Source organism: Cydia amplana, chromosome 7, assembly GCF_948474715.1.
Source record: "Cydia amplana chromosome 7, ilCydAmpl1.1, whole genome shotgun sequence".
NCBI lineage: Eukaryota > Metazoa > Arthropoda > Insecta > Lepidoptera > Tortricidae > Cydia > Cydia amplana.
Genome location: NC_086075.1, coordinates 8,346,783 through 8,352,782, shown reverse-complemented (window position 1 = coordinate 8,352,782; position 6,000 = coordinate 8,346,783).

Below are 6,000 nucleotides of genomic sequence, written 5' to 3'. Positions count from 1 at the left end.
CTTCCACTATTTAGGGACGCCTAACGGGCATAACATTCAAAACAATAGGCTTTGCTGGACGTACATATAAGGGTTGGCTTTGTTGGAATAATGTTAGTTTACTTGCGAAGGTTGACGCTCCAAACATGAAACACAAAGTAAGCAAAAAAGTATAAGATATAAATGCACATTGTATTTAACACAATGTAGTTTTCTGCTTATCCAGACCATGCATTATCTTGAACGACCGACGGCGGGGGTTTAAAAAAGTCTTTAAGGCTTTATTTCCTTGCTCCGACCTATTTCCGCAATTATATGGAAATTACTCTTTGAGCGTTTTCTCGTCCTCGGCGTCTGAGAATAGGTTAAGTCGTGTAATATTTCTTAAAAATCTTGTAAGGATTTTAACCTGCGATTACAAATTTGCTTGTGAAATTCTTTTGAGATAATATATATTTATTGCCCATTTGCGGTTATCGAATTGATAATACATGTTCGTTATCAAACGATAAACATAATTTATAACATTTTAATTATCTATACAGTTTATAACATTGAATAATTTTTAAATCACGGTTACTTTCTTATTTTATAAAGAAATTAAGTAGATACTATTATTTAGAGTTGTTGATTCGATTCTTCGGCTTATACTAAGAATTTGTATAAAACCTTTTCATACTTGTAAGTTACTTATATCAAAATTTTATTAAAACAACATTAAAAGTAATATAACAAAGTAATCAAAAATATGATTTAATAAACCCTTTCCCCGTGTTCACTCAAATTACCGATGAAATTTTACATATTGATTTTTAATTTAATACACAATGTTTTGAGGAGTAAAACTTTAACGAGTAGGTATACCTACTCGTATAAAGGTACCTATCACAAGAGCGCAATAACCTTAATCAAAGTTTATACAACAGGTACATACTCGAGTTACCCAAATAGACAGTTTAGAGGTGCATTTCGCGCTCACTAAACTCAGTTCATTTATAAAAAGCTACATACGAAGTTAGGCCAAATTGCGAAACTTAAAAATGCACGTAACGTTGGCACCAAAAATATCTTTACTATTTTGCACCGTAATTCGCAGCACTAAGATGAAAATACGACTAGATATCTTTGACGCTGCCGTGCCGCACACTCGCCCTGGTTATTTTTAAAGAAACGTTATTGGACATAGGTGCGGCTTGCTTACTCAGGAAATATAGTTACGTAGCCAGGTAGACTTAAAGTGGACTAACTAGAGTAACTAGCCCCTGCATCTAGACTGATTGAACACTTCCACGCTTGCAACGGCTATGTCGTTGTAAAATATATTTATAGGTATAGCACTACCGTTCTGGTTCTAAATTATTTCATAATCCATACCTACTAATATTTTAAATGCGAAAGTGTGACTTTCTGTCTGTGTGTTGCCTATTCATGCTTAAACCGCCGAACGGATTGAGTTTAAATTTGGCATAGAGATAGTTTGAGTCCCGGGGAAAGACGAGGATAGTTTTTATGTTGGAAGTCATCCCTAAAGAGGGTGAAAAGGGAGATGGAAATGAGAAAATTAATGTATATGTATTGCCTGTTAATTAGTGCTAGGCTCGAAGTTATTGCTGATGTACCTACTTACGCTAACTGCTGGTACTAATTTCACGCAGACGAAATCGCGGGCAAAAGCTAGTAGGTAATACATAAATGATAAAAACGATTGTATTTCCCATTGAATCAAATGTAGGTAAGCAATATAATACCGCATAAAATCTAATTTAATTGCAATTTCAACAATGCATTTGCAGCATTTCTGCGAAATTAAAGCAATAACGGAAAATAGAATCTAAATAACGTTAGCGCAGTTTCTAATGATGCCTGAATCAACAAACATGTCTTATGCTATCTACACAATGCAACTAGTACGAATTCTGAAATTCTGAATATTAATGAAGGAAAATCTAAAATGTTCAAACCTAATAATAATCAAACCTTAAGGAATACTATCTTTCCCTACCTTAGTTTTTATTTTTATAATAATTGACACTGTTGTTTCTTTATTTAATATATAGTTTTTATGTATGTATGTATGTCTAGATGTATGTTTATGGTTATACGTAATAAGTATGTTTATCTTTATTAATGTTTTGTGTTGTTTGGTTATATTCAATTCGACTTTTCATATTTTTTCTTTGCGCCACCTACCGTATATTCTAATTCTTTTCTCTCCGATACCCAAAGGTTGTCTGGAAGAGATCGCTCTTAAGCGATAAGGCCGCCTGTTGTTACCTCTACTGTCTTTGTTTATGTTATTGTAAACTACGTGTATGTGAGGTGTGCAATAAAGAGTATTGTATTGTATATTAATTTAAATAATAATTAAAAGAAATGATTTTGTTAAAACACTTAGTAGTTATTTTTAACCTGATGTTGCTAGCGTAAAAACATAGCACGTGTGATCCTAAAGTGTCATTCAATAGAACTTGCTAACTATGTAAACAAACCGCCATACTAAAATTGACACTGAATGTCAATTTACTAGTAACTTTTGTTTACATAGCAAGTTCTATTGAATGACACTTTAAATAAATATAATTTGTGACTGAATTTAGCTTAGTTTCTTAGGACATTTATTGGTATTGCACGCAGAACGTATATACCTAGTTAGATTTTTTTGGTGTCCAAATAAGGAAAAGGAACTACCGCTTCCAGAAAAACGTAGTCCCCATTTTCTTCTCTGGATATCAACATTATAGAAAATATTTTTCCACAATTTGATAAGGGCCGTCCACTATTCTGAGTTTTTAACTGGTTAATAACATGCGAACCTCTTAAAATTGTTTTAACGTTTTTTTTTTGTTGAAGGAGTTTTTTCTTGGAAATACAAAGTGAACTTGTGCCATATTTCTAACCAAAGCTTAGTGTCCATTGCAGTTGTCCACATCCACATATTAATTGTGACAACGATACATACGAAACAGCATCAGCTATATATTATCTACTTAATATCGTCGCTATACTTACTCAACCTCATATCTGCAACAATCATTCGATGGAAATGTCGCTTTTCTTTCATTCGGAATACGGTTGTTTTTGTCATCAAATGAGTGTTGCAGATACGAGGTTGAGTAAGTATAGCGGCGATATGTAAACTCACTTCTTGGTTGGGAAGTATGAAACCGAAATTAAAAACTTCGATAATAAAAGCTTCATATGAACCCGTTTAATAATTGTCATTATAATGGACAAGTGGCGATTTGTAAACTTTCTTAATAAAATTGGAGTTTATCTGAACCAGCTTTGTATGCGAGATGTTTGCGCGTGCCGTCAGGGGTATAAATAAACTAGAGTGGCGACAAACTCGATACATAATCGATTTATATATTAATTTAGTCATAATTTTATCGCGTAGATAAAAATGAAATTCTTATGGGATCACGTCTTAGGTTTATCGTTTCTCGACGCCACACCCCTCCTTAATGGTAAGCAAATACCGTAGAAGTGTTATAAATCTAGAATAAATAGTTCAATTATTACGTATGTGCATTACTGGCCCCTTATAATAGAATAAATATAATATGCAACGACTTCGACTATGAAAATATTTCGAGTAACCTGTTTAGTACCTACTTTTGTATCACAAAAATACTACTTATTTCATTTTTTTTTATTGAGGAAGGAAGGAATATAAGGAAGTTCCTTATGTCTCTGCAATAAAGAAAATGTATTTTTTGTAGGTATTTGTAAAGATTTGTCTGATGAAATCTATTTTTAGACTGTGACTTTCCTCAGTCCACTTGTACACATATATTAGCTCTGCTCTGAAAGAAAAGAGGTCAAGTACGAAACTTTATGGCATGCAATATATTACCAAGCACTGACAGTTCATTTTTCAGTTATTGTTCTTTTTACTCGTGCATATGTATTTATTAATTGACAACCTAGCGCTGGTAGCCTAGCGGTAAGAGCGTGCGACTTGCAATCCGGAGGTCGCGGGTTCGAACCCCGGCTCGTACCAATGAGTTTTTCGGAACTTATGTACAAAATATCATTTGATATTTACCAGTCGCTTTTCGGTGAAGGAAAACATCGTGAGGAAACCGGACTAATCCCTAAACGGGCCTAGTTTACCCTCTGTGTTGGAAGGTCAGATGGCAGTCGCTTTCGTAAAAACTAGTGCCCACGCCAATTACTGGGATTAGTTGCCAAGCGGACCCCAGGCTCCCATGAGCCGTGGCAAAATGCCGGGACAACGCGAGGAAGATGATGATATGTATTTATTAATTATAAATATATGATATCTAGGTATATTTCATGAAATCCTATAATAAATTTAGTTTTTGCAGTCTAAAAAAGCTTTATTTCTTTACGCATGTTAGGGGTATTAATAACTACTAACGCTCCTAATATGACGTGATCGATAAGGACCTTCAAATTTCACAAAAGTACGAAAGAACAGTGACTATTTTGTTAAAACAAAAATATAATTGACGTAAGCACCGTCATTTAAGTTGGACTGCCGATATTAGAGTTATTGTTTTTTGCATGCACTAGGTTAGTTTATAATTGTACGCCCGAAATGGGCAAGCTGATGGACTTTTTTGATATTAATAAGACCTATGTACCAGCTTTGACAATAAAGAAATCTTATCTTATCTTATCTTATCTTATCTTATTAAAGATTTGACGTATACACTTTAATACTTGGAGGATACAACTAAACGGAGTAGCCATTAACAGGCTTTCCCCTCTGTCGAAAATAGGCGGCCAACGGTCATACACAATGTATGGACTGACGTTTATCTGACATGGCTATTTTTACGTTACGCATACATTTGACGTTCCCCTCCCCCGAAAAAATCGGCAGACTGTTTTGTACAGAAAATTACAGACATGGCGTCTCCGTTTGATTATATCCTCCAAGCTTTAATAGCCCAATTGTAAATAATAAAAGACAGGCGAAAAACTTTACAAAACAATTGAATCAAATCGTGACACTGAAAACATCGACCAATAACCCTCTAACTGCAATTGCAGCTGCATTCCAACGGACGACCTTTGCTATAAATACGATACGCAATAAAAAGTCTGGTTATTTGTTAGCGCCGTGGAAAAACAAACGCACGTTCGGATGGTGCATGACATAATCGCCGCACGGATCCGGGCCACTGTGCCAAATCGACTGCCACCGACCGCTTTTTTGGCACGCAGTCAAGGGGTTATAAGGTGAATGTGTCTTGTGTGAGACAGGCCTGCGTTCGACAAAATTGGTCCTGATATTGGAAGTTAATATTTAATTTAAAAAAAAAAAAAATTTTAAAGGGACATTCACGCCGGCCGAAGTCGTAGCGTGTCTATCTATATAGTTCAGTTAATATCAGATGTTTTTTTTTTCACTCCATCAGCACAGGCCAAAAAGTTCACATAATTCATTTAGCTTTTGTACCTACAAGTAATAGTGTTTTTGTGACACATTTTGCGAAAACGATCACAAATACTATTTTCTATTTTAACGTTGGGATAGTGGCAAGTTATGGATACAATTTATTTTAACATCAAATTCGGCAACTTTACAAGGCTTCACGGTCGTAAGGGTCACCGATGGCGGTTGCCGCGGTCGCTCTTTTTCGCTTTACGGGACTAAGCTTTTGTTGTAAAGTACATAAAGTTAGTAATTTATTGAATACAAGGTTGTTCTGACCTTAGGCTTAAAAGGGCAGTATCATTTCTTTTAACAGAAATATATTTCCATTTTTCATTTGCTTTTGCACCGTCGTATGTTGTACCTATCTCGATATCGATATCAATAAATTCAAGAAACAACATAAGTAGGCTAACTAGACATCTGGTGGGTGAATTTTTTTCTCTAATATTTTAACAGAGATTACGGGTCCGAATACTCGAATGATTTCTTGATACCTACATTATTTATATCGGAACGTTAATGACAATGTTATTAGTATCAGCACCATTAATTTACATCAATTTATGTAGTCTGGGATGTGATCCGTCGATCCGTGTAATAAGTAAGGGGGT